Genomic DNA, 18,201 nt, shown 5'->3' on the forward strand with positions numbered 1-18,201 from the left:
CCTGCAGTACAGAGTCAATGTTCACAATTATATGGACAGGTAAACATAGATAGATAGACAGACAGACAGACAGATTATGTTCTGTGGCTGCAGGACTTAAAAGTCAATGTTCACAACAATATGTACAGGTAAACATAGATAAATAGATAGATAGAGAGATAGACAGACGGACAAACACAGACAGACAAACACAAACAGACAGACAGATTATGTTCCGTGCCTGCTGGACTAAAGAGTCAATGTTCACAACAATATGTACAGGTAAACATATTACAGTATACTAGTATAGACAGACAGACAGACAGACAGACGGACAGACAGACAGACAGATAGACAGACAGATTTTGTTCTGTACCTGCAGGACTTAAGAGTCATTTTCACAACAATATTAATATAATAACTTTTTCTTATTCCTTGGTTTAACAACTTTGGGGTTTTTATACAATTTTTATTCGTAAGTTCATTAAATTGAATGTTAATTGATTAAATTGTAAACTACAGAAGGGTAAATTTTGTGTATCATCATCCCTTTAGATCCCTGGTTCAAACCATTGTTCTTGAATATATATTCCAAATTAAAATTCTAAAATTATTTTATTCTATAAATTTATTTTAGAAAAAGTTGGTAGCCCTTCATCCAAATGGAGATAAATTAGTGGAGGATATTTTCTGGTTCCCTTCATGCTGTGTCTGTCAGGTATAGATAGATATATAGATAGATAGATAGATATTTTCTGGTTCCCTTCATGCTGTGTCTGTCAGGTATAGATAGATATATAGATAGATAGATAGATATTTTCTGGTTCCCTTCATGCTGTGTCTGTCAGGTATAGATAGATAGATAGATATTTTCTGGTTCCCTTCATGCTGTGTCTGTCAGGTATAGATAGATAGATAGATATTTTCTGGTTCCCTTCATGCTGTGTCTGTCAGGTATAGATAGAGAGATAGATAGATGGATATTTTCCGGTTCCCTTCATGCTGTGTCTGTCAGGTATAGATAGATAGATAGATATTTTCTGGTTCCCTTCATGCTGTGTCTGTCAGGTATAGATAGATAGATAGATAGATAGATATTTTCTGGTTCCCTTCATGCTGTGTCTGTCAGGTATAGATAGATAGATAGATATTTTCTGGTTCCCTTCATGCTGTGTCTGTCAGGTATAGATAGAGAGATAGATAGATGGATATTTTCCGGTTCCCTTCATGCTGTGTCTGCCAGGTATAGATAAATAGACTCATATTTTCTGGTTCCCTTCATGCTTGGTCTTTCAGGTATAGATAGATAGATTCATACTTTCTGGTTCCCTTCATGTTGTGTCTATAGATATATAGATAGATAAATAGATAGATAGAAAGATATTTTCTGGTTCCCTTCCTGTTGTGTTTGCCAGGTATTGCATCTAAATCAATAAATTATTTAACAAAAATAAATTAGATTAGTTTCGGATAGTCTAGAGGACGGGATACAACATGACATTGAATTTTAGTGAATCTCTAAAATGCTATTCATTGTTCATGGTTATATGATCTTATGTCCTTCAGACAACCAACCATTTGATTGCTGGATCTTTGTCATAGAAGTCGTTACTTTGCCTCGTAATGAGTTGCGCTTATTTTAGGCCAAGGCTTTCCCCTAACTATTTATGTCACGCACCTTACATAGCAGCAGTATGAACCATTTTTAACGTCTTTAGTGATGTCGCTATGTCAAACCGAGATTCGAACCTAACTAATTTGTAATATTACTAACGGTTACGTACCCTAGAAGCTTCTAGGGGCACTTAAGGTGGGAGCGGGGAGTTTGAAATCTAAAATTTTTTTTTTTTTTTTTTGTGGGAGGAAAGGGTAATTTTTTATTGGGAGGGTGGAGATATCCTCTCCCAAAAAAGTTAAAAACCTTCCCAGGACCTATAAGAAGTTTTAATGTAAAGGAGAACCATATCAGTTAGGTGGTTAAAAAGATCCTTCACTACAGACAAAAAAGATTACAACTTTATATAATAGGATAATTAAATACTTTGTTAAAGTCAGACTAATTAAAATCACCTTTTCCTGTAATAATGAATTTATTCTGTTTTAGGTTACTCAAGAGCCAATTGAGTTACGAAAATAGAAGCTAAATAAATTATTTTTTAATATAATTGTAATGTACCATAAACTAAAATAGCATAAAGAATCTCATTCTTCAATATAAGCTTAAATTAATATTTTTATGAAAAAAATACTTTGTGTTTTGCAAATAATGCAAATCTTTTTAAAAATCTGAATACTATATAATATAATACACATGTAAACTAAATTGTTGTTAAATCAAAAAAATATTCTTCCCACAAATGTAGATATTTTTAGCCATTTTGTAACATTGTATATACTAACGTTGAATAATCTGAATTCAAATTTACCTTATTTTATACTTTTTCACGAGTAAATGTCAGGGATCTAAAAGGATAAGACAATGGCCGATAAATTGTCCCCAAAGATGTATAATAACGTTTTCTTATCTGTATGGGGACTTTTCGTGAATTTGATTGGTTGATTTAATAAGCTGAGTGTTTAAACGTTTCAACCCCTAATTTGGAAGTTATCGGCCATTGTCTTATCCTTTTAGATCCCTAAAGTAAATGTGATTTACATTTCTTTAAAAATTCATTTTCATGTTAAGCTAGTCTTTATCCGGGATTTAAGGGATTCTGCATCTGGAGATTTTTTTCAGTATGACTTCGAAACCGGCTAATAACCGCTGGGTACTGAAAAATTATGCATCGTATCAAATCCAGTTTTCTACGAATATAAAAATGTACAATCATAATATTAACACCAGTTTTAATCTTATAATTGTACATTTTTATATCTGCGGAATGCTGTTTATAATACGATGTGATAAATACTTATTACTGCCTTTCTTTATTTTTTTTTATAACTTTTAATAAACCCTTTTTTATTCCACTATGTAAAACCCCTTTTATTCGTGATTATTATTACGTGATCTGTTACTGTTGTGCAATAATTGTTATAGTCAGGACAACTTATTTTATTTTATTTATTTGTAAATAATATTTGTATTTATGCAATTTATTATGTAATTATTTGTTAATGATTTCAAATATATATTATAATGTTATCTTGTGTTAAAATTTTGTTTTGTTTTGGTATGATTGAATTTAAACTAATTTTTTTTCAGCAATCATAAACCAACAACGAAATTAATTCCAAAAAAATCATGAAACTTATACAATATTTTCAGCTGTTGTTAGGGGCAACATTATCTAGAATTGACGATCTTTTAAAAGTATAAAATCTATATAATTATGTATTTAAACGGTATGTATACTTATCGATGAAGCAAAGGCATTTTACGATTGATCAGATTTTTAAAGTGTTTATGATTTATGATATCCTTGCTTAAAAAATACCTTAACATTAATGATATAAAGAAGTTATATTTGTCTGTAGTGAATGATCGAATTTACCGTTGAACCAAAATGGTTCTCCTTTACAATGAATCTTCTAATAGGTCCTAAGATGGTTTTAGGATAGTTTATTTTTATAAATAAGTCTGGGTATGGTTTTACTTTTAGTCTATTTTATTGCCCTTCAATGTGCCTTCAAGTATAGAGCCCTAAGGATAAATTTAAAATAATTTATAGAATAATTTTATAAACACAGTGACAGACATACAGAAATGTTCTAATAAAATAGCTTTCCTACTAAAAAAGTTTATTCTAACATTAGCAGATTCTCAGATTTTGTCACCCATGTGTGTTGCAGGTTTTTATCTGAGATGTAATCTAATTTTTTTCCAGGGATCTAAAGGGATAAGACAATGATTGATTAATTGATGCACAGTGTACATCCTCAATGATAATATACAAAATTACACCTTCTGTAAATTAAAATAAGTGGTTATAAGTTTGGACACTCAATTAATGTACCAACCAATCGAAATTAAATAAAGGTCCCAAAGTTGTTGATTCAACGAATAAGAAAATGTTATTACAAAACTTTGGAGACTAGTGTAATAAATAGCCTATTGTCCGCTCTCTCTCTTTCTCTGCTGAGATATAATCTAATCTTTTCACCTGAGGACAACTAGGTTAATAAAAAACAAATGTATTTTATTTGAAAACATTTTATTCTTATTTCATGGAAAAAATACTCAATTTTATATATCAAAAAGAGCATTATTTGTAATTGTGTTTGTCCTTCTGTCTGTCTGTCTTTTGTTAATGATAGGATTTGGTCTATTTTCAGTAATACCCTTCACCAGATTTATAATCGTATACAAAATAAAATTTCTCTGAATTTCTCTTTCTTCTTTCTTGAGAACTCCCAATAATTAGCCGTGTAGGTTTTCTTTAAATTATCAAACCGGTTCGCTCCTATTGGACGAACTCGTTCTTGTTTAAAGAAATATAAAAAAATCGATTTTTACAAGCTCATAAATTATTATCCATAGACACAGTGTTTCGCCCTTTTAGGGCTCATCAGTATGGCTCAATTCATCAGTGTTAATTTTGCACGTGGCGTGGCTTGAACCGGGAACCCTTAGATTACCAGGCCAACAATGATTATACATACAGTAATTTTAAACTTAATTAAAAATCAAAGATTGATTTTTGTAACGGTGTTTAATTGGGACCGGGCATACAAATTAAAGAGAAGTTACGCTTCTGTCTATTAAATAAATAATATAGGGCGAACTTAGAAAGTTTTAGAAAGGCCGAACTTCTTTGGATTTGATTATTCAAGTATCACATCACCTAAAAATAGTTGTGTTAATAGGGTTAATTTTTTTCCCCTTTTATTTAAATATTTATTCATTTGACGCGTGGAGCAAAAAAGTATTTATACAATCATACTAGAATAGTTATTTATCGCATTGTATTATAAACATCTTTCCGCGGATATCAAAATAAAAAATCATAAGATTAAAACCAGTTTTCTTAGCCCCGAGGGGATGGATGCAAGAGCTTATCCAGCGGATATTAATCGTATTTAAAGTTACACTGAGAACAAATATCTTGCACTGCAAATATTTGTGAAAACAACGTCCTACAGATAAACAACTCTTAAGTGTCTATAGTAATAAATTAAACCTATCTTTATTATATGTAACGTCATGTGCCTGGTAAACAGCTGTTGGAATCATAAGGTACTGTGCAATCGAACCCATTACCTTCCTGAAAATTTGTGGACACTTTAACAATTTGAATCGTGAATTTCAGTGGTAATAAAAACAAATAGATACAGACCCTTTTTACTCAGAGAGAATGGGGACAATGGGCTATTTATTACACTAGTTCCCAATTTTTTATGATAACGTTTTCTTATTCTTTGGCTTAATACATTTGGGGACTTTAGTGAATTTTGATTAGTTGATTTATTAATTTGAGTTAAAATGTTTAAATGACTTAATTTATTCTACAGATGGGGTAACTTTGTGTATCATCATTAAAGATGTACATCAATTTGTTTCCTCCTTAGATCCCTGATTTTTACTTCTTTTTTTTTGTTGATTTGTATCCACGTTCAGCACAATTTGTATTCAAATTAAGATTTAAATGGGGAAGCATTTCCACTGACAAAAAGTGTGTATTTAACTTTAAATAGCCTGAAAAACTCAACAATTACGCACTTGTAAAATTGCTCAGCATATTGGGTTAAAAAATGCTCAAAGTAACTAAAATTCTCAAGTTAACCTATTATTAATAACTAAAGTATCTGTTTCGGTACAACGACATTTGGCTGGCCGTTTACCAGATCTTTACGTAGAAACGTACGAACCTGCTACTTCCCACAAGAATCAAAACCAGCATAGTTACTAATACAATTTATTGTATGAAAACGGTCATGCTGAAATAGAAAATAACAAAATTAATAATCAAATATTGAAATGTTAAATACATTATAAGAAATAAATCTTGTAAAAGAAAATAAGTCTTTTTTATTTGGAACAATCGTCTTTTCCTTATAAAAGGTTGCGTGACTTCGAAATTATGTTTCAAAATGTATAAAAGAAGCTAGGGTTATATTTTGCTTAAAATCAATCAAAATTGAATGCGAGTTTGAAATTTATAAATAAAATCATCATAGACTACTATTAAAATATTCTGGTACAAAAATAAATTAATTACTTGGTCTAATTTTAATGAAATGAAAAGATTAATTTGCCGTCTTTAAGAAAATCACTCCACTCTATTATAAATGCTTAAAGAAAGAATTCTTACCGAGGTCATTGAACTTGTCAAGCCGGGAAGCACTCAAAGGTATTTTTCAGTACGGATAACACCACATTTTTGACTATACATGGTTTTTTTATCAAACAGATATTCCGCACATCTTGAAAGAAAGATTAAAGATGGCCACGCTAGCCCCGCTTTGTTTGGTCGCGCAAGCGTTGTTTTGATTGCCGCGTTCAATTATGAACTTTATTTAAACTTGGGCGCTTTCTAAACTGCCAATAATGATAAGGAAAACAAAAGGATAAAGGTTCGAGTTCACAAACGCATCATACTATTATACTTCCAATACAGTATCTGTATATTTGTAAATATGAGAATTAACAGTAAGTTTTTGTTAGTCGTTTTACTCATGGAGGAAAGGGACATTGGGCTGTTTATTACACTAGTCCTCAAAGTTTTACAATAACTTTTCTTATTCGTTGGCTTAATCACTTTGAGGACATTTAATGAATTTGATTGCATGGTTCATTTAGTCGAGTGTTCAAACATTTCAACCAATTATTATAATCTACAGAAGAGTGATTTTTGTGTATCATCTCAGGGGATATAAATCAAATTATCTGCCATTGTCTTATCCCTTTAGATCCATGGCGAATAAAAGTAAAATTCTCAAGTTTACCATTTACTAGTAAAGTGGAAAAGTGGTTAAAACATTTAAACACTCAACTTAATTAACCAACCAATCAAAATTCATTAAGTCCCAAAAGTTGTTAAGCTAACGAATAAGGAAACTTTACTATAAAAATTTAAGGTCTATTGAAATAAACAGCCCATTGTCCCCTCTAATTACATTATTTTTCTTGTTCAATAAAATTTAAACTTTGGTAGTTGGAAAACAATAGCAAATTTTGAGTTATTCTCTGATTAAAACACATTAAAGGGACGAGGAACAGTTGGGCGGATAATATATCTTACTTTCTTAAAAAATAATAAGATTTTTATTTTTAAGAGGAGAGAAAAATCTGTAAGTATAGGTGTATAACCCAGACAACTACCTGGGTCCTGTGTTGGGGACCTTTTTCTTCTACTAGCAAATTGCTTTCTGCAAAAATAACATTTAAAATTGTAAAAGAGACATACATACACATACATATAAAGAGTAGCTTCGCTACTTGTCTTAAATTTATTCAACCCTCCAACTCTGTTGAAGGAAAATACACAGGATTTTTTTAAATAACAAACCTTTATTGTTTTAACACGAAAAAAAGGGTAAAAAGCAGGGAATATTAATTCTTCACCATACTTTACCTATATTTAATTGTTTTAAGCGAAGTTTTTATATAAATTAGGTCCTAACTATGACTTTATGAACAATTAGATGCTACTGCCCTGGAGGCCTTTATGGGCACATTAGGTAAGGAAGGGGTAGAGGGTAATCCCACTTTGTAGTGGGATTAGTAATGAAATTGTATAAGTTGATTAAAAATAATTTATTTAAAAATTATGCTTTTAACCAGATAATTCTTTATTATTTAAGACATATGAGAAAATATTTTTGTATTATTTTTGTTTTGTTATATACCCAAAAAACAGTACATAAACAGAAATTTTACAATTCTAATGAAACGACAGCTTTATTTTCGTAATCCGATTTCAATTTTATTGTTAGTTCTGCTCTTTCCATATTTCCTCCGTGAAATTATTGATTTATGTGAGTACTGTAATATTTTGATTGGCAAAAATCACTTTTCTAAAAGTGTTTTTGATTTATTACCCTCGGTTTTCGTCATGTTTATCCAATGGATGTAGGGATAGTTAGTTATTTTTTTAAGAAAAACAAGGATGATTATGTTCATTATTATCAAGACTTGATAATATAAGCAGAAGGAGAGATTGGAGTCGGACAATGGGCTGTTTATACACTAGTCCCCTAAGTTTTATATTAATGTTATCTTATTCGTTGGCTTAACAACTTTGGGGTTTTTAGTTAATTTTGATTGGTTGGTTTATTGAGTTGAGTTTCAAAACGTTTCAAACACTATTTGTAATCTACAGAAGGGGTAATTTTGTGTATCATCATTGGGAATGGATAACAATTTATCGGTCATTGTCTTATCTCTGTGATATAAACCTAACATAATCATAATATGAATGTCATATATGGAGCAGCTGAGATATCTTACAAGTAATATATCTAAATAGCTTGATATATAGAAACAGTCTAACAGAAATAGTAATTTAACAGTTGATGGTAGAAAAAATCAACTGTTTTCATATTTATTTAATTATCTCTTTATTCGTGTGTTCTTTTAAGTCTGGTGTCTGAGTAATTTTTGCCAGAATATTATTTCTACAATTTATAATTTCCGTCAGGTGCTATATAACTGCATACTACTTAATGAATGGATATGATTCGTCAGTTTTGCCCCAGGAGACAAATTTCTATTATGATTATTATGAGGAATGATTTTTGCATGCCACTTTTGTTAGCTTTTTTAAGGGATTGTAAACCACTCCCAAAGGGAAAAAGGAGTGTATGGGCTTCAGGGGGATGTATTCACCATATTTACCAGAAGAATAGTCTAAGGGATAAAGTAATTACTCAGTTGATTGGTATAAAAAAAAACCAACTGTTTTCCAATTTTCCAATTCATTTAGTAATCTCTTTTTTCATATGTTCTTTTAAAACATAAAGTCTGGTGTCTGAGTGATTTTTAATAGCGAAGCTACTCTATTATTTTGGATTACTGTGCGTAAATTTTGTATTCCATAAACAACTACCCTTTAGCATATAAAAGCTCTGCAAAAAAAAGTAGGGAAAGCAGAAAAATAGACTAAAATAAGAAATTAAAGCCTAAAACAAGTCCAAGACCTATGTAAAACTTTCATAAAATAGAGAACTCAATTGGTATTTATATTAGTTATTGAAATCTTATGCTTAAGACAAAAAATCTTACATTGGATGGATCGGTTTGAAATAGATTGCCACATTGAATCACTATGTAACTTTACTTCACATCTTAAATAATACTAATAAGAAATGATTTTTCTTGCAAAATCTGTTGGCTGTTTTACGGGGTTGTATAATGGGGTCTATTCATTCCCCTTAACCACTCTTCGGCACACCCTTTAATAAAATAAATAACGAATTAAATATGATTTTAAACAGAAATAAGATTTAAATTACTTTTAAATAACTATGTCATTAAATTATTCTTTACAATTAATCTTTCAACGGAGTGCTTGCATAATTTTAAAAAAATATATATTTTAGGGATTCAGTTATATGAATTTTCCCAGTTTATAATTATTTTTGTAAGCAGAATTTTAATACCCAATATAGGGGGGGGGGGGAGTGTAATCCTATGATATAAAGTAGTAAGCGTTTTTTGTCTGAAACGATATTGTTCTCCTTTAGAGTAAAGCTTCTTATAGTTCCTGGAAATGTTTTAAACTATTTTTGGGGAGGGTGTCTTCACCCCTTCGTCCCCCCAAATTATTTTTTTTACTCTTTTGAAACTCAAATTTATTATGCGATGTTGTCGACTTTTCCCCGTCCAACTTTAAGTGCCCCTAGAGTCTTCTAGTGGGCGTAGCAGCTAGTACAGACAAAAAGTGTTGTTTTATTTTTTTGTCAGGAGAGGGTGGTCTACCCCCTGCACTATCAACATACTGATAAGTCAACATTTTTTTACCTCCCCTCCTCCCTACAATTTAAGTTGGCAGTGGATTTTTTATTCTGACACCCCCGCCCCCCCCCCCCCCCCCTCCTGGCTATTTTAGAGTGAGTGTAGAGGTTTTAGTAAAGTATACACATAAGAAGGGGTATCTAACCCCCTTAACTTTGTATAAACCCCATTCTGCACGCCTCTGCTTAAGTCATTGATTAGACACAATTGTTGTTAATTTACTTATTATTGAAATTAGAAAAATAAAATAAGTTACTTAAGAATAGTTCAGAATACCAAAAAAGTAACTAAAGAAAGGGAAAAAGTGGGTAAAAATCAAGAATAGATAGATACCATGAATATGCACGTGCATGAAACCAATTACTTTTAGGCAAATTCGGCTTTCAAAGCCACGCGTTTTAGACATTGAACTAAAATTCTATTGTGAATGTGCAATTTTGGTACCCAATAACAAAGCTCTTGATAAGGCATGGGAGGGGTTGTTTTAAACAGGGAGGGAGGGGACATTGGGCTTTTTATTACACTTCTCCCCAAATTTTTATTATAACGTTTTTTGAATTTTGATTGGTTGGTTCAGTAAGTTGAGAGTCCATGCGTTTCAACCACTAATTGTAATTGTAATTTTGAGTTTAGTCATTGGGGATGTACATTAATATATCGGCCATTGTCTTATCCCTTTAGATCCCTGTGAATGAAACCATCCCCAAGAAATCACCCTCAAGCTAAATTGAAAAGCGTTATATAGAGCGCACCTGTTTCTATTATTTTGGGCTCAACAGAAATAAGAGAGAGAGAGAGAGAGAGAGAGAGATCAAGAGGGTATAGGAGAGAGAGAGAGAGAGAGAGAGAGAGAGAAAAAGATCAAGAGGGTATAGGAGAGAGAGAGAGAGAGTGAGTTAATGAGAAAGAGAGAGAAAAAGAGTAAGGGAAGGAAAAGAGAGAAAATAGCAAAAATGAAAGAATGAAAACTAAAAGAGAAAGATTAAAGTTTGATAAAAAGATACTGTGTTAGAATTGTAAAACCATGCTTAGACATTTTGATAGCGAAGCTACACTAAACTTACGTCTGTCATATGATTTTGGAAGAGATTGTACGAAGATTAACTCTTTATGGCTTTTTAAAGGTTATCCTAGGTTAGGTTAGGTTATATTGGGTTAGGTGATTGCCTTACAGGGTTAGGCAATTTGCCCGCAGTGTTAGAGCCCCCGCAGGGTCTAGAAATAGGAGAAAAATACTGTGAAATATACTGTGAAAAATACGAAGAATCGCCCCTTAAGGTCTACCCATTATTTTATACATCCAACTGTTCATAATTTCATGCTATTAATTACTGGACGTAGTCATCCTTGTTAGGAAACTGTTTCTATTCTAGTTCATTCTGACGTCATCTCTCAGAATTTATTTAATTAGTAATTTTATCACTAATTTTGAAAAATTCTCTTTTCTATACAGACTTGCAATGGTGGGACAAACAGACAGACCGTGAGCCTTTATAGTAGCTGCAAGCTTAAAGCAAGTTTTTTTTATAATTTATTTCGAGTTAAACATGAAACAAACTATGAATTTATATATTTTTAAATGTTAATAATAGATGAATTACGAATTAAGGAATAAATAGGTCCATATGTCTGTCTGTATCGAAGCATCTTGCTAAACGCTGAACCGATATTGTTGTCCTTTACAATGTAGCTTCTCATAGGTCCAATGGGGGAAGTGTTTTGAGGTGGATACCTCCACCTTGTCAGAAGGAAATCGCGAATTGAAAAAAGGTCAAATCCTCCCCCCCCCCCCCAATTTAAAGGGCCTCTAGGGGCCTAACCGATAGTAGGCAAATAATTCTACAAAGAAATTAATTGTTTATAATCGAGATTTTTCTGACTGACGGACAGACAGGCTTATAGTTATATAGTAGTTATACTATAGAAATATGAGGGAAAATATGCTTAGAAAAACTATTTTAACACGTTGTAACGTGCTCATTAAAACTTATTTGTCTAGATTTCACACACAAATGAGAAAGATGTGTAAAAATAATTATGTTCTTGCAATAAAACAAAATTAGTAAAATTATTTGGGATCATGGAAAGAAAACGAAGTAGCGGGTTTCGTGGTACTTTCACCGTAGCTTTTTATTAGGTAAATGTTAACGTTTTTTCTGCAGGTTTAAAGCCACCGCAGAGGCTTGAAATAGAAGAAAAGTTTATGTGAAAATACCATAGAGAAAATAATAAAAGAGAGGAATCAAGGTATTTGAAGGACTAAAATAGGCAGTGGGCCTAGAGGCCTATATTGAGCAATTGCCGCGCAGAATTTTTAATGTTATTCCACCACTTTTCGAAATGGGAATATCTAAAAATTAAATGTAATTTCAAGACAATCATAGTTGCTCTTTGAAGCATACATCTGATTTTTATAGGATGATATAGAAATATTTTGAATTATCATCTATTCTGATGAAACCTAATGAAAGAATATAAAATTATAATTATTATTTTTTCATGACTTTGCTACTGACTTTAATCATAACACTCATTATTAGCTTATAAGATTTTTATTGAGTCTATCTAACTTTTATTTCTTATATAAATAAACGTTTTTACAAATTTAATATGAACATTTGATTGTAAATTATAATAATCAGTTTTTCAGTGCCATCTAGCTTTGGATATAGAACTAGAATATCAAAGCGTTCATCAATTTTTATTTTGCCTGTATTTTTCTTGTTTTGGATTTTTGTCACTAAAGGGCCAAACCCTGAGGGGTAAATAACATGACTTGTTAAAATGACTAAATGTTAAAAATATTGTAAAAACGAGTATTGTCTTAGAAAGAACATAGATAGCATTACAGATTATTCACTTATTTAGATTATTCAGTTATGAAATTTTTTGTTTAATATTTAGCCTTAGTTTTAATGTATGTCTTTGAAGTAGACAACTAGCAAACCTGGTGGCTGAGAGCTAAACTATTAATTTTTTATTAGTAAACATTTTAAAATTTTATCATGTTAATTAGATTTAAATATTACATTTAGGCTAATTTGAAAAAAAATAAATTTTTGATCATAAAAGGTGAACCCTCCTATTTTTAAACTAGGTGAAACATACTTTTCTGCTGCACTAAGACCGCCCACGGCTGTTTGTTTTTTAAGATTCTAAATCAAATTGTATTTTTAATATTTTCTTTAAATTTTTTTTAAACATAATAAATTACAGAAAAATAATAATAATTAATAAGATAAAATCTTTTTTATTTCTTTTTACATATATAGAATAGGTTATGATTAAGATGCAAAAAGCCGCGGACGGTTTAGATAAATAGCAGACAAATTATTTTACTAGGGGGGAAGTAATATTTTACAATGAAATTGGGGTGAGTATTCATCCTCTTATCCTTTTTCCTTATGAAAAATACGAAAAAACCCGCCTTTTTTTAATGATTTAAAATATTCCGAAAGGATTTAATTAAGTTTAGCTAAATAGTTAGTTCTTAGTAAGAAAGATACACAATACGCGTTTGTATGTCTGTCTATCAGCTACGTAAAAAGGTAAATACGATTTTACAGGCTGATATGTCAATATGTAACAGCTTAATACTTAAATTTGACTTGGTGTTTTTTTTGGATATAACATTCTCCATTATATTAAAATTGTAAAGATCTACCTTCCTGTATTGTTCGCCCCTTTGGTGTTAACACCCTTTGAACGCCGCTATTAACTTGCCACATTTTTAACTTTATTTTAAAAACAGAACTAGAAAAATTCAAGTGACCGTTTTGACATTTTGTTTGTTAATTTAGCGCTCTTTTTCAGGGTCAAAATATATAATAAACATTATATACTTATAAGGAAAGAACTTATAAATAGAGAATGAGAAAAAGAAAGAAAGTGTGAGAGAAAATTTTATATTACACATGTTATACTGTTATGAAGGATTATTTGATTTACAAGAAAGAAAAAGAACAATCAGTTATATTAAAAAAGTTTAACCAATTAAGAAAAAATAAAAGTGACTAACTTTGCTATAAAATAAAAGTAGTAATAAATACTTATTAGATGCATAGTTAAAAAAATAGATGATTTTAGCTGAAACATAATGTGTTGAGGTATATCTATCTCCAACTTTTGTAGGTTTATAAATAAAACATATTTTTTTCTATATAGTGTATCCCTCTATGATCTATATCCTTTTTCGTATATGGAATTGCGCTTGAATTTAAATTACCCATGATAATGTAATTCACATGAAAAAAATAAATTTTGTGTTTTGTTTTTTTTGCAAGGTTAAACAGGGATAACGGAAAGTAGTTCTGAAAAAAAAATAAGTGATGACACACAAAATTAACCTTTCGATAGATAATAAATAGTGCTCGAAACGTTTAGACACTTAACTTACTGAACCAACCAATCACTATGTAATAAAAGTCCCCTAAGTTGCTAAACCAATAAATAAAAAAACGTTATTATAAACTTTGGGGATTAGTGTGATAAACAGCCAAAATTTCCTTCGATCCCTGCGAAATTACAGTAATCTTTTTCTATTTCAGAAAGACATAAGTTTTCATGATTATTAATCTTATTATTTTTTGTAAATCATGAGTTGTACGTATTTGAATTGGTTGTCCTTGTTAATTAAAACCAAAATAATATATAGCAAGCTAGGATTTTAATAAAATTTGTAATAAAATAATTCACAGATAATATGAAATAGACTTTCATTTCTGATTAAACTATGAATATTTTAAAACTTTTCATATAATAACCTAAAACCTGTCTGCAGCATCAATATAAATATTTTCTTTTGAATGTTTAAATAACGTCTATGTGTGTAATATTTTTTGAGTAGATTCGTATAAGTCATGTGTTCTCTTAGAAACAGTTTAGAGATTACAATTAAAAACATTATCATTCCTAATCTTTATGTCTTTAAGATCTCACAAACAGTATGGCCACTTGGGTAATCATTAGGGAAAATTGTGGACCATGGAAAGAAAACCAAGTAGCGAGTTTCGTCGTATTTTCAAAGTAGCTTTTGATTGGTTATTTTAGGTTGGGTAAATAATTATGATTGCCCCACCGGGGCTAGAAAAAGAGAAAATATAATGTGAAAATACGAGAAAACCCGCTACTTCGTTTTCTTTCCATAATCCAAAATTTGTATTGTCTCCATTTGTATTTTAAGGTATTTATTTAGCAATAGCTGTCAGCCTCTGATATATTAATCATTTCACTTTATTTCTCTAAAAATAGAATTAAATCATGCAAAATAAAACCCAAGGATTTTCTCTCTAAATAATATCACATCTATTAGAAGTTGATTCATTGTAGTTATTTAATCAATTGAGAATTATGTCACATACACAATTCTATTCTATACAATACAAATTATAAAGTAGGGAATTTGAGTTGATAACGATGGGATAGAGTGATAAATATAATATTATTCTTTGTAAATTTACTAGCGGCTACGCATATTTATTTTTTAATAGTCTTTTTTTTAAGTCTGTGCGTTTTTTCCCCTATCTACCTATCCATTTGTTTTTTTAGCTCCTTTCTTTCAAACCCCCCCCCCCCCCCTCTTCGCCTCCTTTACGTCTAACTACTTTTTCACAATAGGGGTTAGCGGGGGAGGGGGGGGGGGGTAGAAGTATTATCCAAATTCCTACTATTCAAAAGAATTGTACAATTTAGCCTAAATTTCTATGTTATATAGTTATGATATTCTACGCTAGACGTCTCAAACGCATTTTAGTTAAACATGTGTTTTTTTAACAAAGAAATATAAAAAAGTGTTTTTGTTTTGTTCTCTTATTATATTACAATTTCTATGTAAAATTTTGTGTTTTTGGCTACTTTTTCTTGCAATTTATTTAAAACAGTTTCTCTATGTTTAAAAATATAAAATGTACGTACTTTTACTCAATCTTAAGCACGATCCTTTTGAATGTTTAAAAGGGAAGTGATGAATAGTTGAAATCTATCGACTTAATGGTAGAAGCTTGCAGACGATCATCAAAAATCATTTGTAAGTTATACAGCTCTGATCCCGATAACATTATAACCAATGTTTTTCTATGTTAGCTTCCACTGGAAGCGCTAATAATAATGAATAATATTATTGGACCAGTTCCTTAGGTCATTAAAACTGATATTAATTTTGGTATTTTATTTGATATTGGTGGAAAATTGTCTGTAATACGATGCTATACATAAGATTTCAGAATGGCTGAGAGCCAGTTATAAAATCGGTATTGAAGCCATATTAGAAAATAGTAGATCAACTACAGAACTATCAAATTAAACTCATCTCTCTATGATATACTGTGGTGGTGAATTTTTAATCAATTTATGTTAAGATGTCATAATCATTCATCATTGGTGTGCGTTTATTTCCACATATTATTACATAAACTTAATTCTGCTATATTAAAAAATAATCTCACTAACCACTAATCTTTATGGTTCTACTTTACAGTGAAACTCTATATAAGTCCTGGGATGGTTTTAGGCTATTTTTTTGAATGTCTGGGTATGGTTCAAGGATAATTTCTGCACTTCCATATCCCTTCGAATATGCTAGGGGCGCAGCCTATTTGATTTAAAAACATAATAACAAATCAGGGAGGGAGGGGACATGTGGCTATTTATTACTTACACTAGTCCCCAAAGTTTTATTATAACGCTTTCTTAATCTTTGGCATAACATTTTTTGGGAATTTTATTTTTGATAAGTTTATTTGGTTTAGTGTCCATATACGTTTTAACCACTAATTATAATCAACAGAAGTGATTATTTTGTGTATCATTATTGGGAATGTACATCAAGTTATCGGCCATAGTCTTATCTCTTTAGATTCTTCAGTTAGAATTTTTTTGAAACTTATGCGGAATTCAATGCACACCTTGTGTATACCCCCATATAAGATTAGCTTTATAGCTGTCGGATTCAATCAATAGCTTCAGTTTATTAGAATCAAAACTATCTGTTCCTTCAAGTCCATACGTCCGTCCATCCGTACGTCTCTTAAACTCTAAGCTACATGTATTGAGGATAAAATTCGGTTTTGATTACAACATTTAAAAAGAAAAGGTCAGAAAAATGGAAATCAAGAAAAAAATATTTTTCATTTTAAGAAAAACTTTTTCTAGTATGGCTTTAAAACCAGTTTTCAGCCACACTAAGAAATCATGCATATCATCGTATATCAGACAAATTTCCACGAATAATAAAATCAAATCATAAAATTAATAACAGTTTTGTTAGACCGTGCCTAAAACTGGTTTTAATCTAATATTTTTTTCTTAATTATATGCGTGGAAATCTGTCTATAATACGATGTGATAAATAACTATTCTGTGTATTTGAAAAAAAGCTCATATAAACAAGCCCAGACTTAAGCTGACATATTCTTTACAAAGAAAGGACTGTCCTTATTAGATTTATCTTTATTTTTGAGTTTTTACCTAGAAGTAAAATGTCAAAAGTAATCTTGCTTTCGTAGCTTTTCTATATCCTCTACTTTTATGTCGAATTTACTGATCTTTTATTCTAAAATTATTTTACTATGCTTCTTTTTACAGACAATTAATCTAGCAGAAAACTATTCGTACAGTCCGTTTAAATGCAGTAGAGATCTGTTATTCTATCAAGAAACACACACACATACACACACATACATACATACACAAACACACACACAAAAACACATACACACAAACATGTAAGGTTTGCCATGGAGGAAGGGGCCATTGGGCTGTTTATTACACTGATACCCAAAGTTTTACAATAACGTTTTCTAATTCGTTGACTTGGAGTTGTTTATTAAATTTTGATTAATTGGTCCATTAAGTTGAGTGTACAAACGTCTCAATCACAAATTGTAATTTTATGGATCATCAATTTATTGACTATTATCTTATCCCTTAAGATCCCTGAAGTTTTGCACAAAGCAGAAAAAAGAGAGGCTTAGAAAGAGAAAAGTACACGTTTACTGCATTTTATAATAAAGAGGCAGTTTTGGCCAGATTTGTAGGGACGCAATAGATAGATAGATACATGCAAGAAAGAAAGATTGTGATAGTTTTAGGAAAGTGAAAAATAATACCTAGAGTAAGAGATTAAAGATTGGGAAAAAGTAGATTGATATAACAAAATATATATAAAAAAGTAAAAGAAAGATAAAGGACAAGATAAAACAGAAAAGATAGATAAAAAGAGGAGTATTAGAATATTAAAATACCCAGGGGTATGGTGTCAGAACTAAATAAGCAAAATGTAAATGTATAAGAGTCGAAGCAAAATTGTAAGTAAATTTGTTAAAAAACTG

General features: G+C 30.6%; 1 long non-coding RNA gene across 2 annotated transcripts; it reads left to right on the forward strand.

The window, feature by feature from the left end:
- The first annotated feature begins 72 nt into the window (after positions 1–72).
- On the forward strand, positions 73–2,574 carry LOC145323910 (uncharacterized). 2 transcript variants are annotated; one of them, XR_013881135.1, is made up of 3 exons: positions 73–128; positions 617–697; positions 2,084–2,574. It is a non-coding gene; the product is annotated as an uncharacterized LOC145323910 (long non-coding RNA). The 2 variants fall into 2 exon arrangements; XR_013881136.1 differs by lacking the exon at positions 73–128 and adding an exon at positions 206–261.
- Positions 2,575–18,201: the final 15,627 nt, after the last annotated feature.

Source organism: Acartia tonsa, chromosome 7 (genome assembly GCF_053477335.1).
Source record: "Acartia tonsa isolate MP-2025a chromosome 7, ASM5347733v1, whole genome shotgun sequence".
NCBI lineage: Eukaryota > Metazoa > Arthropoda > Copepoda > Calanoida > Acartiidae > Acartia > Acartia tonsa.